Consider the following 18273-nt stretch of genomic DNA (forward strand, 5'->3'; position numbering starts at 1 on the left):
GTCACGGCTGCAGAAAAGGTGGACGTTGTGGAGGGATTGTCTACGGAGTCTCTGTGGGTGGACGTTAGGAACAGGAAGGGGTCGATAACTTACTGGGTGTTTTTTATAGGCCGCCCAACAGTGACAGGGTTATTGAAGAGCAGATAGGGGAGCAGATCCTAGAAAGGTGTGAGAATAGCAGAGTTGTTGTGACAGGGGATTTTAATTTCCCAAACATCGACTGGCATCTCTAGACAGTGACGGGTTTAGACAGGGTGGAGTTTGTTAGGTGTGTTCAGGAAGGGTTCTTGACACAGTATGTAGATATACCTACAAGAGGAGAGACTGTGCTTGATTTGACATTGTGAAATGAACCTGGTCAGATGTCAGATCTCTCAGTGGGTGAACACTTTGGTGATAGTACTAATAATTTCTTCTACTTTACGTTAGCACTGGAGAGGGATAGGAACAGACAGACTAGAAAGGTGTTTACTTGGAGTAAAGGGAACTATGAGGCTCCCAGGCAGGAAATTGGAAGATTAAATTGGGAACAGATGTCCTCTGGGAAAAGTATGGAAGAAATGTGGCAAATATTCAGCGGATATTTGTGTGGAGTTCTGCATAGACATGTTCCGATTAGACAGGGGAGTCACGAGAGGATACAGGAACTGTGGTGTACAAAGGCTATAATAAATCTAGTCAAAAGGAAAAGAAAAACATACAAAAGGTACAGAGAGCTAGGTAATGTTAGAGATCTGCAATTGTAGAAGGCTAAAAGGAAGAAGCTTAAGAAAGAGATTAGGAGAGCCAGAAGGGGACATCAGAAGACCTTGGCAGGCGGGATTAAGGAAAACCCCAAGGCGTTCTACTAGCACGTGAAGGCAAAGAAGATGAGATGCGAAAGTATAGGGCCTATCAGGTGCAGCAGTGGGAAAGTGTGTATGGATCCGGAAGAAATATCGAAGGTACTTAATGATTATTTTACATCAGTATTCACTATGGAAAAGGATCTGGGAGATTGTAGTGGGTTCATGCAGCGGCTTGAAAAGCTTGAGCATGTAGATATTAGAAAAGAGGTGGTGCTAAAACTTTAGGAAAGCATCAAGTTAGATCCGGGACCGGATGAGATGTACCCCAGGCTGCTGTTGAAGGCGAGGGAGGAGATTGCGGAGCCTCTGAAGATGATCTTTGCGTCATCGATGGAGATGGAAGAGGTTCCGGAAGATTGGAGGGTTGCGGATGTTGTTCCCTTATTCAAGAAGGGGTGTAGGGATAGCCCAGGCATTTATAGACCAGTGAGTCTTACCTCAGTGGTGGGTAAACTGATGGGAGAAGATCCTGAGGGGCAGGATTTATGAATATTTGGAGAAGTATAATATGATTAGGAATAGTCAGCATGACTTTGTCAAGGGCAGGTCCTTTATTAAGAACCTGATTGAATTTTGTGAGGATGTCACCAAGCACATCGCTGAAGGGAGAGCAGTAGATGTAGTGTATATGGATTTCAGCAAGGCGTTTGATAAGGTACCCCATGCAAGGCTAATGGAGAAGGTGAGGAGACATGGAATCCAAGGGGACATTGCAGTGTGGATACAGAACTGGCTGGACCACAGAAGGCAAAGATTGGCTGTTGAAGGGTCGTATTCTGAGTGGAGGTCGGTGACCAGTGGTGCACCTCAGGGATCTGTACTGGAACCCTTGTTCTATGTGATTGTTATAAACGACGTGGAGAGGAAGTGCAGGGATGATTTAGTAAGTTTGCGGATGACACGAAGGTTGGGGGTGTTATGGATAGTTAGGAGGGCTGTCAGAGGTTACAGAGGGACATAGATAGGATACAAATTTGTGCTGAGTAGTGGAAGATGCAGCTGAACCCAGATAAATGTGAAGTGGTTCATTTTGTTAGGTCAAATATGTTGGCGGAATATAGTCTTAATGGTAGGACCCTTGGCAGTTCGGAGGATCAGAGGGATCTTGGGGTCCGAGTCCATAGGATGCTCAAAGCGGCTGCGCAGATTGACTCGGTGGTTAAGAAGGCAAATGGTGTATTGTCCTTCATCAATCGGGGAATTGAATTTAGGAACCGAGAGGTATTGTTGCAGCTATATAGGACCCTGGTCAGACTCCACTTGGAGTATTGTGCTCAGTTCTGGTCGCCTCACTACAGGAAAGACGTGGAAACCATAAAGAGGGTACAGAGGAGATTTGCAAGGATGCTGCCTGGAGAAACGGAGGATGAGGGGGGACCTGATAGAGATGATGAGAGGTACTGATCAGGTATATAGTCAGAGACATTTCCCCAGGACTGAAATGGTGGCCACAAGAGGACATAGGTTTAAGGTGCTGGGAAGTAGATATACAGGAGATGTCAGCGGTAAGTTTTTTACTCAGAGAGTGGTGAATGCGTGGAATGGGCTTCCGGAAACGGTGGTGGAGGCGGATACGATAGGGTCTTTCAAGAGACTGTTAGATAGGTACATGGAGCTGAATAAAATAGAGGGCTATGGGTAAGCCTAGTAATTTCTAGTGTAGGGACATGTTCGGCACAGCTTTGTGCGCCGAAGGGCCTGAATAGTGCTGTAGGTTTTCTATGTTTCTATGTTTTCTACAAATATGTCTGAATTGTCGTAACATTCGGCTCCACTTTGAACGATTTTCCCTCTTCCTGATTAATGTCTCCTGTGCAGTGATGTTAACCCTTGACATACCATACACTTTGTTTAAGTAAAATGGATAATATTATTGACTTTGTTTCATGGAATACAAATGGTTTAAACCATCCGATTAAACGAAAGAAGATTTTTAAAGTTTCGATGGATTTAAAGAAGGAGGATAATCAGTGTTTTTTAGGTTTTGGAAAGTTCAACAATTCCACTCTAATTCACAAGCCAAGGTGAAAGGAGTTTCTGTTTTTTATAGAATCCTCGATTTCATTTGTCCACGATGAAACAATTTCAGACCCTAACGGTAGATTTTTATTAATTATGGGTTTACTTCATAACAAGAAAGTTGTAATGATCAATGGTTATGCACCAAACGTCCATTACCCCGAGTTCTTTAAACATTTATTTGCATCTCTTCTTAACTTAAGTGAATTTACGTTGATTACGGGTGGAGATTTCAACTGCTGTTTGAACCCTTCGATGGATAGGTCTGCGTCTAATCAGGCACTTTCGAACAAATCCGCTATCTTCATCAATTCCTTTTTAGTTGATTCCTGAATTTTAGAAGTTTGGAGGTTTCTACACCACAACGATAAAGAGTTTTCATTATTTTCCCATGTTTACCACAATTACTCCAGAATTGATTATTTCTGTATCGACTCTCGATTAGCTCCATCTGTCATTGACTATAAGTCCGATGCAATCTTCGTTTCCGATCATGTGTCTTTGAAACTATCAATCAAATTAACTGATTAATTTCTGGTGCCAGTTCAATTCTTCTCTGCTTTCAGGATTTAAACTGTGTTAATTTTATTAAAGAACAAACTGCCTTTTTCTTTTCAACAAACTCTACAGAAGAAATTTCCAATGGGATACCTTTCAAGCGTATACCGTGGTCAAATTATTTCATATTCTGCTGGATTGAAAAAACGAACTAATACTGAAATACGTATATTGGTTGATGAGATCAAGAAATTTATAAAGAATACTCTGTTCCTCCTTATCTGGAGCTTTATAAATAGAGAATTGAACATCAAGTGCAGCACAGTTTGTTATTAACGTCCCCAATTGGAAATCAATTACTCAAAACCAATAGTGATAAATCTGGGATATTATTGGCCAACCAACTGAAAGCTACTGCGGCTAAACATCAGATTACTAAAGTTCCTAAACGATATGGTAACTTTACTGTTGACCATGACCAAATTAACAAATCTTTTCACGAATTTTATACCTCTTTATACCAATCAGAATCTCCTGAGTATTCCACCTTAACGCATGAATTTTTAAGGAAATTGAACATTCCAAAATTACCACTTAACGATAGTTTAACATTAGATGCACCCATTTTGGAGGAAGAAATGAAGAAAGCAATCTCTTTGATGAATTCTGGTAAAGCACATGTCTTGATGGGTGTACAGTAGACTTTTTTAAATCCTCTTCTGATCTTCTTTCTCCTTGGTTATGTAATACTTTTAAAGATGCCTCATCTGTAGGTAAATTACCACAATCCTTTTATGAAGCATCTATTTCTTTAATTCCTAAAAAAGAAAAAATATACTTCTGAATGTGCATCATACAAACCTATCTCCTTATTGAATGTGGATTCCAAATTGTTTTCCAAAATATTGGCTACCAGACTAGAAAATGTACTTCTACAAATTATTTCTGATGTTCAGACAGGATTTATTAAAAATCAGTATTTGCATGTTGATATTAGGAGGTGAATGAATATTGTATCTACCTCTTCATCTACAGTTCCAGAATGTGTTATCTCGCTTGATGCTGAGAAGGCGTTTGATAGGGTGATGGGAATTTTTATTGAACACGCTTGAGAAATTTAATTTTGGTCAAAATTCTATATCCACATTCAAATTGATATATCATAACCTTTGGCTTCAGTACTTACTAATAATCAGAGATCCCCCTTTTCCAGGCTTTTTCGAGGCACTAGACAGGGCTGCCCCTTAAGTCCTTTACTATTTGATATTGCCTTGGAACCCTTGGCAATTGTCCTTCGTAACTCTTCCAGCATGTCTGGCATTAGTCGTGGAGATGGGACGCATAAGGTATCACTAAATGTAGATGACCTGTAACTTTATATCTCTGACTCTGAGGAATCCATCCCTGTAGTATTATCATTGCTTGCTCAGTTTAATGATTTTTTCTGACTATAAATTAAATCTTAATAAAAGTGAGCTTTTCCCATTAAATATGCAAGTCCCAATCTACAGGCAATCACCATTCAGGTTAGTGACTGATTATTTTACTTATTCAGGTGTTAAAATTACCAAGAAGTATAAGGACTTACGTAAAGTTAACTTTTTACCCTTAATTGATCATGTTAAACAATTGTTTACTGAATGGTCCCCATTGTCCTTATCACTGATTGGTCGAATCAATGCTGTTATAAGATGACTATTTTACAAGATTTAGATGTAACTCAATGTCCACGACGGGTGAATCTCGAGCGTGGTGCAGTTCAGGGGCTTTCATTGGCTTCTATTTTTGGGGCCTCGCTCCCCCTTGCCCTGACTAAATTGAATGAACAAATGATTAATCCCATAACCAAACGCACAATACGAATATGATTTCAATTTTGTAAATTTTTTAGATTGAATAAATTTATCTTATCAAGTCCAATTCTATCTATTTTTTTTCTTTCTGCCAGCTAGAATTGATCTAGCTTTTCATTTATGGAAAACGAAGGGAATAACATGTTTTAGTGATCCATTCGTCGATGATTGTTTCTTGACTTTTCAACAGTTGTCTAATAACTACAATCTGCCCATATCATATTTCTTTAGATATTTACAGATGAGAAACTTCTTAAATGTTACTTGACCTACTTTCCCAATACCACACCCAATTGAAATTACAGAAAACGTTATACGTTTTAACCCTGATCGGAAGGGCTTGATAGCAATAACCTATGATTTGATTCTGAAAATACATTTCGGAATATTGGATAAAATAAAGACTGGATGGGAAAGAGAACTCAGATACCTCTACCTATAGAGACATGGAAGAAAATTCTCCGCTTAATTCATACCTCTTCAATGTGTGCCAGACACTCTCTAATACAGTTTAAGGAGGTTCACAGGACCCATATGTCTGAGGATAAGCCAGCTCGTTTTTATGACCATATAAATCCTATGTGTGACAGATGTAATTCTGAAGTGGCTTCCCTGACACATATGTACTGGCCCTGATCTCTTTTTGAAAAATAGTGGAAAAACACTCCACTCCAGCTAATCAATGTGTACGACTCGCCCGTGCTGAGCTATTAGCTGGCTGCCCTCAAGCAGCTCCCACCAATGCTGGCAACGTCCCCACAAGTCGTTCTGGCCGGTGACTTCAACTGCATCGTTGATGCAGCTGGACAATCCGGCAGTGCCGACAGGAGACTGGACAGCGGCTCCAGACTCCTGGTGGGAACGGTCACAGACGCAAAGTTGTGTGACTCCTTCAGCACCCCTGCAGGTGGAGCACAGTCACAATACACTTGGACCAGAACGGACAGCTCAGTACGGTCCCGGATGGACTTTCCCTTCACATCAAAGGCATTCACTATCAGATCCAGCGACATCACGCCGGCGTTCTTCTCTGACCACCTTCGAGCCTCCTGTCACCTACAGGATGACCTGACGGCAAGCAGCGCACGTGGAAGTTGAATATCAAAGCTTCTGACCCCAGTGAACATGCAAAAACTAAAGAGGGATTACACAGGCTGGAGAACTGTGAATACCCTCGTAGACTCCCCTATTCACTGGTGTGAAGCAACCATGGAGAACGTCAAGTGGTTCTTCATTATCAAAGGTGTTCAGAAAGCAAGACAGAGTCAGAGGAAACTGCGCCAGCTCCAGACAACCTTGCAGCAACTTCTGCTTCTGCTGTCGGAGGGTTGGATGTGAGGGAGGAACTCTGAGAGTTGAAGAACCAGCAAGCTGTGCTCTTTGACTCTGAATCCTCGAAGATCATCTTCGGATCCAGGGTCTGCTTTGGGAATCAGGATGAAATGTGCTCACGCTTCTTCTTCCGAAAGGTTCACACGGGGAGCTCTGTTATCCACAGCCTTAAGGAAGAGGTCGGCTCAGTAACATCCTTCCAGGCGGACATACTGAGGATCTGCAGATCCTTCTATGTCAGTCTGTATGACAACAAGACCACTGACAGCACGGCCGCCCAAAACTTCCTGTCCCCTATCACGGAGGAGCTAGACGACAGCAATCGGGAGATCCTGGATCAGCCACTGTCCCTCGAGCAGCTGACTGGCTCCATCCGTACCCTTGGCACAAATAAAACTCCCGGAAGCAACGGGTTACCAGCAGAGCTGTACTCGTCTCTGTGGGACTGATCGGTCCGGACCTGCTGCATGTGTACAACGTTTGCTTCCGGCTGGCAGAATGTCAGACTCCATGAGGAAAGGCATCATTACCCTCATCAACAAGCAGAAGTGGGAGAGGGAGGACATCAGGAATTGGAGACCCATTTCACCGTTGAATGTGGACTATAAAATCCTGTCCAAAGCCATCGCCAACCGGGTCAATCTGCTCTGGAACAGGTGAACCACCCGGAACAAAGCTGTGCTGTACTTGGCAGGAAAATCTCTGACAGCCTTGCGCTGCTCAGGGATATCATCGTCTACATGCAGGGCAGAGGGGTGGATGCCTGCCTGGTCAGCTTGTACCAGGAGAAGGCCTTCGACAGGACATCACACGCGTATATGATAGACGTAATCTCCAAAATGGGTTTTGGGAAGGGAATCAGGAATGGAATCCAACTGCTCCACACAGATATCCGTAGTGAAGTGCAAATCAATGAGTCGGAGACAGATAGTTTCCCCATCAGATCTGCAGTCAGGCAGGGTTGTCCACTCTCCCCCGTCTGGTTTGTGTGCTGCGCTGAACCCTTTGTTGAATCCATAATTAAGGACGAGAGCACAAGAGGGGTGACGTTGCGGGGACGGGGGGGCACACAAGGCAAAACTTCCCTGTACATGGACGATGTCGCCGTCTGCTGCTGGGACCCACGGTCAGTTCACAGATTGATCAGCATCTGCGACCAGTTAACTGCAGGAAGAGCGAGGCCGTGCTCTTCAGTCACTGGCCCGACCGAACCAACGTCCCCCTCACCGTCAGATCTGACAGCCTGAAGGTGCTGGGTAACTGGTTCGGAGGGGCTGAGGTATGTAACAAGAATTGTCTGGAGCGGATTGGGAAGGTCAAACAGAAATTGGGTCTGTGGAAACGGCGTTCCCTGTCAATAACTGGGAGCAACTTGGTCATCAGGTGCGATGTATTCTCAGGGCTGCTCTACCTGGCGCAGGTTTGGCCTGTTCCTCGTTCCTCTGCCTTGGCAATCACTCGGGACATCTTCCAGTTTTTCTGGGGGTCCAAGATGGAGCGAGTTCAACAGGTCATGCTGCACAGGTCCTCTGAGAATGGGGGCAAAAGTGTACCCTCACCCTGATGACCACCTTGGTGTGTGGCTGTATCAGTCGGCGTGTGGATCCCAAGTAGGTGGGCTCCAAGTGTCACTACGTGTTACTAAGTGTTCTACCTGTCCCTAGTGTTGTAGAGGATGTGCCCGACCCCTCTACCACCCAATGCCCCAGTCAGCTGGACGTTGCCGCACTAACTGTCCTTTGTGGAAGAGTTATTCCAAGTAAACACCTTTGACCACAAGTCCATCAGGCAGTGGTCAGTGCGGAATTTCCTGCAGACACTGCGGGACGGAGAGACTATGGATACGATGGGGTGATTCCCTCAGCAAACCGTCCAAACCACGTGGCAGAAATCTGATCGACAGATCTGACCAACAGGCACCACAACCTCGCTGGGCTGGCGGTGAGTGGGGCTCTCCCAGTCGGAGCTGATCCCAGATGGATGCATGGGTCCGTGTCGAGGTTCATGCCCAGCTTCTGAGTGACATAGGAATCTCTGATCTCCGGGCTGTTTACCGGGACACACACAGCGACAGACATCAAGTGCTGCAGGAAGGGCATCATCTCGGTGAAGGATGCCCCTTGGTCTGTCCAAAACTTGTTGGTCTCCCAGCACAGCCTAATGTCCATAAGGGAATGCTCCCAACTGGCACAGTCGCGGATGCAGGAGTCTGTGCTGAGGGACGCATTGAAGCTCGGTGCAGCCAATTCTATGGCTCTGTGGAGAAGGTCTACATTCTGGGCTCATTCCGCTACCGCACCCGGAGGGGTAGAGTCGGGTGGGGAAGCCCCTCGATCAATGAAAGGGGCATCACCTCAGGGGGCTAAATGTGGGGCAATAGTGCTGTGTTTGTGTGTTTTTCTCTTTAAAGTTTACACTGCTGAATGGAACGACCATGAAGGTCAAGGTTTTCATTTCAACCGTTTCTTCCGATGTACATTTTTTTATTATGAATAAATTCTATTTATGAAATAAAAAAGCCTCCTCTAACCAATTCCGGCCCGCCCTTGAGGATGTTTGCTCCAGGCAGCTCACGTACCAAGAATAAAGGATTTTTCATTCAGAGACACAAAGCACAGACTGGAGATATGTATTGAGCAATATAAGGAAATGAAACGATAGAAGATTGGGTGGGAGGGAAGAGTTGTTGCTGGGAAAGGGGAGAGAGGGAAAATAATTTACTCTGGTTTCTGCTGCCACTGCAGTTCAAATAGAAGCACTCCGAGGGTTAATTCTGTCCTGTTCTGACACCTTGTTTGCAAGAGGAAATGACCGAGAACAAATAAACTTGCACATCAGGGACACAGGTAACTTTTGGTAAACAGCACAGATGCAAATTGAGCATCAGATCCAAATGAGAGTGGTTGTTGGAATGGGGCAGGGAGGTTGTGGGGGGAGAGGAACAGAGAGAGTTCTCATGACAGGTTGTGTGGCTGAATCGTCTGTCTCTGCACAGAGAGATCTCAATAATTCACTCTTGCCTCTGTGGCCATTGCAGTTCTGATAGACACACCAATGGTTCATTCTGCCCTGTTCTGATCCTCTGTGTGTAACAGGAAACACGCAGAACGAGAACAAACGACTTCTCACATCAGGGACACCGGTAACATTTGGTGACAGGTCACAGATGGAGACATGGAAACGAGAGGGATCAGTACAGTGTTTAACGGGGAGGAAGAGGGGAGAGGGAGACAGAGGAAAGAAGAGACAGTGTGGAGGTGAGAGAGACAGAGAGAGAGGCACAGAGTCACACAGCACAGAAACAGGCCCTTCGGCCCACTGACTGGGTGCCGACCTTCCAGCGCCCATTGACACTGATCCTGCACTGATCCCATGTTATGGTCCCCACATTCCCATCGACTGCCCCCAGATTCTCCCACCTGCTCCGACACTGGAGACAATTTTCTGTGGTACATTCACCTCTCACCCAGTTTGATATGTGGGCAAACAGCAGAGATGGCTGAGAGAAATCAGACATGACCTGAGAAATTAGGAAGGCAAAGATGGGTCACGGGATATCATCGGCGACAGGGTTAAGGTGACGAGAAAAGGCACTTCATACGTCCACTGAGAGCAAAGTAACAAGCAGTGAAAGTTCAGGGCCCATGAGGGACAGGTGGGGCAACTTGTGTGTGGAGCCAAAAATACAAGTGAGGTCCTCAATGAAACCTTTCCGTCGGTATTCACACTTAGTGGTCGGAGAAATCAGAGGAAGGGAAGGTGGAATTCCAGTGCAAGTCTCCATAAATAAATACTGCAAATTCCCAAAATCAATAAGTAGAGCAAAAGAAAAGGAATAACTGGTAAGTTTCTTTCTTTCATTGATTTGGCGTTCCCTGTAGTGCAGAGCAGTGAGAATAGCTCCAGGGTTCAGCTTGTGAGATGTGGGAGTTCTGGGAGACATCCAGTCTCACTGATAACTACATCTGCACCAGGTGCATCCAGCTGCAGCTCATAACAGCCCGTGTTAGGGAACTGGAGCTGCAGCTGGATGACCTTCGGCTCCTACGGGATACCGAGGAGTACAGGGACAATAGCTACAGGGAGGCAGTCACTCCTAAGCTGCAGGAGGCTGTAAGGAGAAAGACGGAGAGTAGGTAGGTAGTTCAGAGTACCCCAGTGACTGTTCCCCTCAAATACAGGTATACTGCTTTGGATACTGTTGGGGTGGACAACCTACCAAGGGAAAGCCTCAGTGACCCGGTGTCTGGCACTGAGCCTGGTCGTGTGGTGCAGAAAGGAAGGGGGGAGAAGAGGAGTGGGGTAGTGATAGGGCTTTCCATAGTGAGGTTGATAAACAGGAGATTCTGTGGACATGAACTGGACTCCCGGATGTTATTTTGCCAGCCTGCTGCCAGGGTCATGGACGCCATGATCTGGTCCACAGCATTCTGAAGGGGGATGGTGAACAGTTAGAGGTCGTGGAACATCTTGGCACCAATGATATTGGTTGGAAAAGAGATGAGGTCCTGAAGAGGGAATATAGCGAGTTAGGTAGGAAGCTGAAAAGCAGGACTTCAAGGGCAGTAATGTCTGGATTGCTGCCTGTGCCACGTGCCAGTGAGGGTAAGAATAGGATGATTTTCAGATGACTGCGTGGCTGAGAAATTGGTGCAGGGGACAGGATTTCAGATTTGTTGATAATTGGGATCTCTTCTGGGGAAGGTACGACCTGTACAAAAGGGATGGTTTACACCTGAACTGGAGGGGACAAATATTCTTGCAGGCAGGTTTGCTAGAACTGTTGGAGAGGGTTGAACCAGTTTTGCAGGGGGATGGGATCCAGAGTGATAGGCCGGAGCTTGGTTCATTTAGCGTACAAGTAGATGCAGAGTGTAGAAAGACTGTGAGGAAGGATAGGCAGTTGAAAGGGCAAGATTGCAGCCAGTTGGATGTACTGAAGTGTGTCTACTTTAATGTGAGAAGTATCAGGAACAAGGCTGATGAGGTGAGATCGTTGGTGAGATCGTGGAACTATGATGTGGTGGCCATTGCAGAGACTTGGCTGTCGCAAGGGCAGGTATGGTTGCTGGATATTCCGGGATTTAGATGTTTCAAAATGGACAAGGACGGAGGTAAACGAGGTGGGGCAGTGGCTTTACTGATCAGGGACAGTGTCACAGCTGTAGAAAGGGAGGATGTCCTGGAGGAATCGTCTACTGAGTCAGTGTTGGTGGAAGTCTGAAACATGAAGGGAGCGATCACTCGATGGGGAGTATGCTACAGACCCCCCCCCCCCCCAGTAGCAGCAGCGATTCCGAGCAGCAGATCGGGAGGTAGGTTTTGGAGATGTGAAAAAATAACAGGGTTGTTGTCCTGGGTGATTTCAACTTCCCTAATATTGATTGGCACTTCCTTAGTGTAAAGGGGATAGATGGAACGGAGTTTGATCGGTGTGTACAGGAACGATTCCTGACACATTATGTGGACAGGCCGACCAGAGGGGAGGCCATATTGGACCTGGTAGTAGGCAATGAGCCTGATCAGGTTTCAGATCTCTCGGTGGGAGAGAATTTTGGAGACAGTGACCATAAGTCCTTGACCTTTACCTTGTCCTTGGAGAGGGATAGGAGCAGACGATATGGGAAAGTATTTAACTGGGGGAGGGAGAATTTTGATCCTATTAGGCAGGAACTTGAGTTTAATTGGGAACAGACGTTCTTGGAAGTTCACAGCGGAAATGTGGAGGTTGTTTAAGGAATACTTTCATGGGACTCAGGCTAGGTTGTGCCATTAAGGCAGGGTAAGGATTGTAGAATGAAGGAACCGTGGTTGACACGAGATGTAGAATATCTTGTCAAGAGGAAGGAAGAAGCTTACCTGAGGTTTAGAAAGCATGTATCAGACAGGGCTCTGGAGAGTTACAAGGTGGCCAGGAGGAGTTTAGAAATGGACTTCGGAGAGCAAGAAAAGGGCAGGAAAGGTCCTTGCTGAGTAGGATCAAGGAAAACTCCAAGGCGTTCTACACACATGTGAAGAATAAGAGGATGACTAGAGCGAGGGTAGGACCGATCAGGGATAAAAGAGGAAACATGTGCCTGGAGTCAGAAGAGGTAGGGGAGGTCCTTAATGAATACTTTGCTTCAGTATTCACCAGAGAGAGATCTTTGTGAGGATGGCGTACGACAGACTGATATGCGAGTGCATGTCGACGTGAGGAAAGAGGATGTGCTGGAACTATTGAAAAACATTAGGATAGATAAGTCACCAGGGCTGGACAAGGTATATCCAAGGTTATAACGGGACGTTGGTGAAGAGATTGCTGCGCCTTTGGCGACAATCTTTGTGTCCTCACTAGCCACAGGGGTAGTGCCAGTTGATTGGAGGGTGGAAAATGTTGTTCCTTTGTTTAAGAAAGGGAGTAGGTATAACCCTGGGAATTACAGACCCGTGAGTCTTACTTCAGTAGTGGACAAATTACTGGAGAAGATTCTTAGAGACAGGATTTATGGGCATTTAGAGAAGCATAGGCTGATTAGAGACAGTCAGCATGGCATTGTGAGGGGCAGGTCCTGCCTCATGAGCCTGACTGAATTCTTTGAGTATGTGACAAAACACATTGATGAAGGTAGAGCAGTGGATGTGATGTACATGGATTTTTGTAAGCCATTTGATGAGGTTCCTCATGGAAGGCTTATTCTGAAAGTCAGGAGGCATGGGATCCAGGGCAAATTGACTATGTGGATTCAGAATTGGCTCACCCACAGAGGACAGCGTGTGGTGGTAGATGGAGTGTATTCTGCCAGGAGGTCAGTGACAACTGGTGTTCCGCAGGGATCTATTCTGGGACCCCTGCTCTTTGAGATATTTATAAATGACTTGGATGAGGATGTGGAAGTGTGGGTTAGTAAGTTTGCTGATGATACAAAGGTTGGTTGTGTTGTGGATAGCGTAGACGTTTGCTGTAGATTACAACAGGATATTGATAGAATGCAGACCTGGGCTGAAGTGGCAAATGGAGTTCAACCCGGGTAGGTGTGAAGTGATACACTTCGGGAGATCAAATTCGAAGGCAGAATACAAGGTTAATGGCAGGACTCTTTGCAGTGTGGAGGAACAGAGGGATCTTGGGGTCCACGTCCATAGATCCCTCAAGGTTTCTGCGCAGGTCGATAGCGTTGTTAAGAAGGCATATGGAGTGTTGGCCTTCATTAGTCGGGGTATTGAGTTCAAGAGCCACGAAGTGATGATGCAGCTCTATAGAACTCTGGTCAGACCACACTTGGAGTATTGTGTTCATTTCTGGTCGCCTCATTATAGGAAGGATGTGGAAGCTTTAGAAAGGGTGCAGAGGAGACTTACCAGGATGTTGCCTGGATTAGAGAGCATGTATTATGAGGATAGGTTGGGCGAGCTAGAGTTTTTCTCTTTGGAGAGGAGGAGGAAGAGTGGAGACATGATAGATGTCTACAAGATGATAAGATGCATAGATCGAGTGGACAGTCAGAGACTTTTTCCCAGGGCAACAATGGCTAACACGAGGGGACATAATTTTATCGGGATTGGAGGAAGGTAAAAGGGTGATGTCAGGGGTTAGTTTTTTACACAGAGAGTGGTGGGTGCGTAGAACGCACTGCCGGCAGAGGTTGTGGGGGCAGATAAATTAGAGACATGTAGGAGACCCTTAGGTAGACACATGAATGATAGAACAATAGAGGGCTATGTGGGAGGGAAGGGATAGATAGTTCTTAGAGCAGGATAAAATGTCGGCACAACATTGTTGGCTGACGGGTCAGTACTGTACTTTAAAGTTCCATGTTCAATGTTCTATGTTATCTTACAAGACAGTTTTGATGTACCGTTGAGAAATCTGATAGCGGAGGGGAATAAGCTGTTCCCGAATCGTTGAGTGTGGGTCTTCAGGCTCCTGTACCTCCTCCCTGGTGGCAGTAACGAGAAGGGGACATTTCCCTGGTGGTGACAGGCTGCCGTAGGAGACAAGAGATGAGATTGCTGGGGCTCTAACTGAGACTTCTAAACCCTTGCCGGCCACAAGTGAGGTCTCAGATGACTGTAGCTCAGCAAATCTGGTTCCTCTTTTCAAGGAGGGCAGCTGGTAAAAGCCTGGGAATTACAGACAGAAAGGTCCTCACTTGGGAGAAGGACGATTCCAGTCACATGAGGTAGGACCTGTCGAAAGTAGATTGGGAGCAGCTGCTGGAGGGGAAAACAACATCCAGCCTGTGGGAGTCTTCCCAACGGGAGATGCTGCGGGTTCAGGGATGGCACCTCATTGTGAAAGGGAAGGATTGCGAGGTGAGGGACCCCTGGGTGATGAGGGGTGTCGAGGGTTTGGTGAATACAATCTGAAGATATCGGTGAGAATAGGGGAGACCCTTGAGTGTAGAGGATGTGAGAGGACTTCAAAATGACAGTGGGAGCTAACAGGGGCCATGGAATATCATTGGCAGACAGGATTGAACATCCCGGGGGATTTTATAAGTATATTCGGAACAAGTGGGGAAGCAGGGTGAGTGTAGACCCCTGAGGGACCAAAGGGACATTCTGTGTGTGGAGCCAGGTGATGTGAGCCAGGTGCTCAATGAAGACTTCCCATTCATGAAGTATTCGCCCAGGAGAAGGACGTGGTAGATGGGGATTTCAGGGAGAGCGATGGGGACATTCTGCAGCATGTCGGCATCCAGGAGAAACAGTTGTGAGATTTCTTGTGCACAAATGTGAATCAAATCTCAAGTCCGGAGGAGATGTGTGCCCGGCTGCTGGATGAGATGAAGGCGAAGATTGCTGGTATCCTTACGGAGAATTTTGAATATTCAGCAGCCTGAGGTGAGGTGCCAGATGTCGGGAGGATTTCAGATATTGTTCCTTTGTTCAACAAGGTCAGCAGGGATAGGAAAGGTCATCAAATCTTCCATCGGTGTTGGGGAAAGTACTGGAAAATGTTCAAAGGGACAGGGTTTATCTGCACTGGGAAAGGTAGAAACTGATTGGAGGCGGTCAGCATGGTTTTTGTGGGAAATCCTGTTTCACTGGGGTGACGGAGTTGTTCACAGAGTTAACTGAGCACATTGATGAGGGCAGTGCAGTGGATGGTGTCCATATGGATTCAGTAAGGCCTTTGACATGCTGCCACACGGTTGGCCGGTGCCAAAAGTTCAAGTCCTTGGGGTCCAAGGTAGCCTGGCACAGTGGATCTAAAGCTGGCTTGGTGATGGAAGCCAGAGTGATGGATCGGTGGTTTTGTGATTATAAGTCTGTGACCAGTGGTGTACCGCAGGGACCGGTGCTGGGACCATGATGCTTGTGTAATCCATGAATGACATGGATGTGAATGTAGAAGGTTTGATCGGTTTGCAGATGACCTGACAATTGATGGTGGTGTAGGTAACGAGGAGGGCTGTCTAAGGATATAGCAGCATGGAGATCAGCTGGAAAGTTGGGCAGAGCAATGGCCGATGGAATTTCATCCTGACACGCGGAAGGTGATGTGTTGTGGGAGGGCAAACGAGGGCAGGACACACACAGTAAATGACAGGGCCTGAGGGAGTGTCGGTGAACAGAGGGACCTTGGAATAGGGCCATAAATCCCCGCAAGTGGTAGCACAGGTCGACAGAGTGGTGAAGAAGGCACACGGGGAGTTTGCCTTCATCAGCCGTGGCATGGAATGTAAGAGCTGGGATGTCATGTTCCCACTTCATAAACAGTGGTTGGGCCACAGCATGGTTGGAGCATTGTGTGTGGTTCTGGTGAAAACACTACAGGAAGGGTGTGGGAGTGCTGGAGAGGCTGTAGAGAAGGTTCACCAGGACGTGGCCTGGGTTGGAACGTTTCGCTTACAAGGAGAGACTGGATCGGCTGCAGTTGTTTACCCCGGAGTGGAGGGGTCTGAGGGCCCGGTCGAGGGAGAGAAAATTCATAGAATGGTCCAGCAGAGAAATGGGCCCTTCTGGCCCAGCTGGTCGGTGCCGACCACAATTGTGATCTACGATCAACAGAGAGAGGTCGGGGTACAAGTCCACAGTTCCTGCAAAGTGTCAGCTCAGGTCGACAGGGTGGTAAAGGTGTTTGTCACTGAGTACAGGAGCTGGAACGTCATGTTACAGCTATACAGAGGTCAGTTAGTCCGCATTTCGAGTGTTGTGCACAGTTCTGGTCACTACACGATTTGGAAGGGGTGATTGAGCTGAAGAGGGTGCAGGAAAGATTCACGACGTTATGGCCTGGACTGGAGGGGTTGAGTTGTTAGGAGAGATGTATGTGGGGGGGGGGGATTTATCCTGTGGACCTTCCCTCTCACACCCTCACTGCCCATTATATTTCTGTATACACAGCCCAGTGTCCAACACTGACGCAGTGTGGTGGGTGGGTGAGGGGGGGGGTAATTTATCCTGTGGACAGCCCGTCTCAAACCCTCACATTACCACCCTGACAGGTGCTGATGAGGGCAGTAGGGGTTACTGGAGGAGACAGGGGAGTGTCCCACAATCTGACGGAGATGTGGGCCTGAATTGGCCATTTGTGTGCTGAATCTTTCTCACTCCTTTTGTCAGTGAAGTCCTCTGATAAATCCCGGACCATCCCTGAGGATGTTTGCTCGAGGCAGCTCACTTACCAAAAATAAAGGATTTTTCAATCAGAGACACAAAGCACAGACTGGAGATGTGTGTTGAGCAATGTAAGGACCCAAAACCGATACAAGATTGGGTGGGAGGGAAGAGGAGTTGCGGGGAAAGGGGAGAGAGGGAAAATAATTCAGTCTGGTTTCTGCAGCCACTGCAGTTCAAATAGAAGCACTCCGAGGGTTAATTCTGTCCTGATCTGACACCTTGTTTGCAAGAGGAATTGCACAGACCGAGAACAAAGAATCTTTCACATCAAGGACACAGGTAACATTTGGTAAGCAGCAAAGATGCAAATTGAGCAGCAGATCCAAATGAGAGTGAATGTTGGAATGGGGAAGGGAGGTGGTGGAGGGGGAGAGGAACTGAGGGAGTTCTCATGACGGTTTGTGTGGCTGAATCGTTTGTTTCTGCACAGAAAGCTCTCAATGCCTCTGTGGCCATTGCAGTTCTGATGGAAAGACCACTGGTTCATTCTGCCCTGTTCTGACCATCTGTGTGGAACAGGAAACACACATAGCGAGAACAAATTACTTCTCACATCAGGGACACAGGTAACATTGGCTTATAAGTCACAGATGGACACATGGAAACGAGAGCGAACAGTACAGTGTGGGACGGGGAGGGAGTAGGGAGGGAGAGACAGAGGAAGGAAGAGACAGTGTGGAGCTGAGGGAGAGAGACAGAGACAGAGAGGCACAGAGTCACACAGCACAGAAACAGGCCCTTCAGCCCACTGACTGGATTCCGACCTCCCAGCACCCATTGACACTGATCCTACACTGATCCCATGTTCTGGTCCCCACATTTCCATCGACTGCCTCCAGATTCTCCCACCTGATCCGACACTGGAGACAATTTTCTGTGGTCCATTCACCTCTCACCCCGCATGCCTCTGGAATGTGGGAGGTAAACAGAGCACCCTGGGGAACCCCAACGTGTCGGTCGCTGAGAGAAGGTGGAAGTTCCAGACACAAGTCAGTGGAACCTGGGTCGCTGTAGTTGAAGCAGCAGCACTACCCGCTGTGTTACTGTGGTGCCCAACAGACAGAGAGTGTGGGTGGCAGTTTGGGGGAACAGACATGATGCTCCCTGTTTCCCAC

The sequence above is a fragment of the Pristis pectinata genome, chromosome 13 (genome assembly GCF_009764475.1).
Source record: "Pristis pectinata isolate sPriPec2 chromosome 13, sPriPec2.1.pri, whole genome shotgun sequence".
Classification (NCBI taxonomy): Eukaryota; Metazoa; Chordata; class Chondrichthyes; order Rhinopristiformes; family Pristidae; genus Pristis; species Pristis pectinata.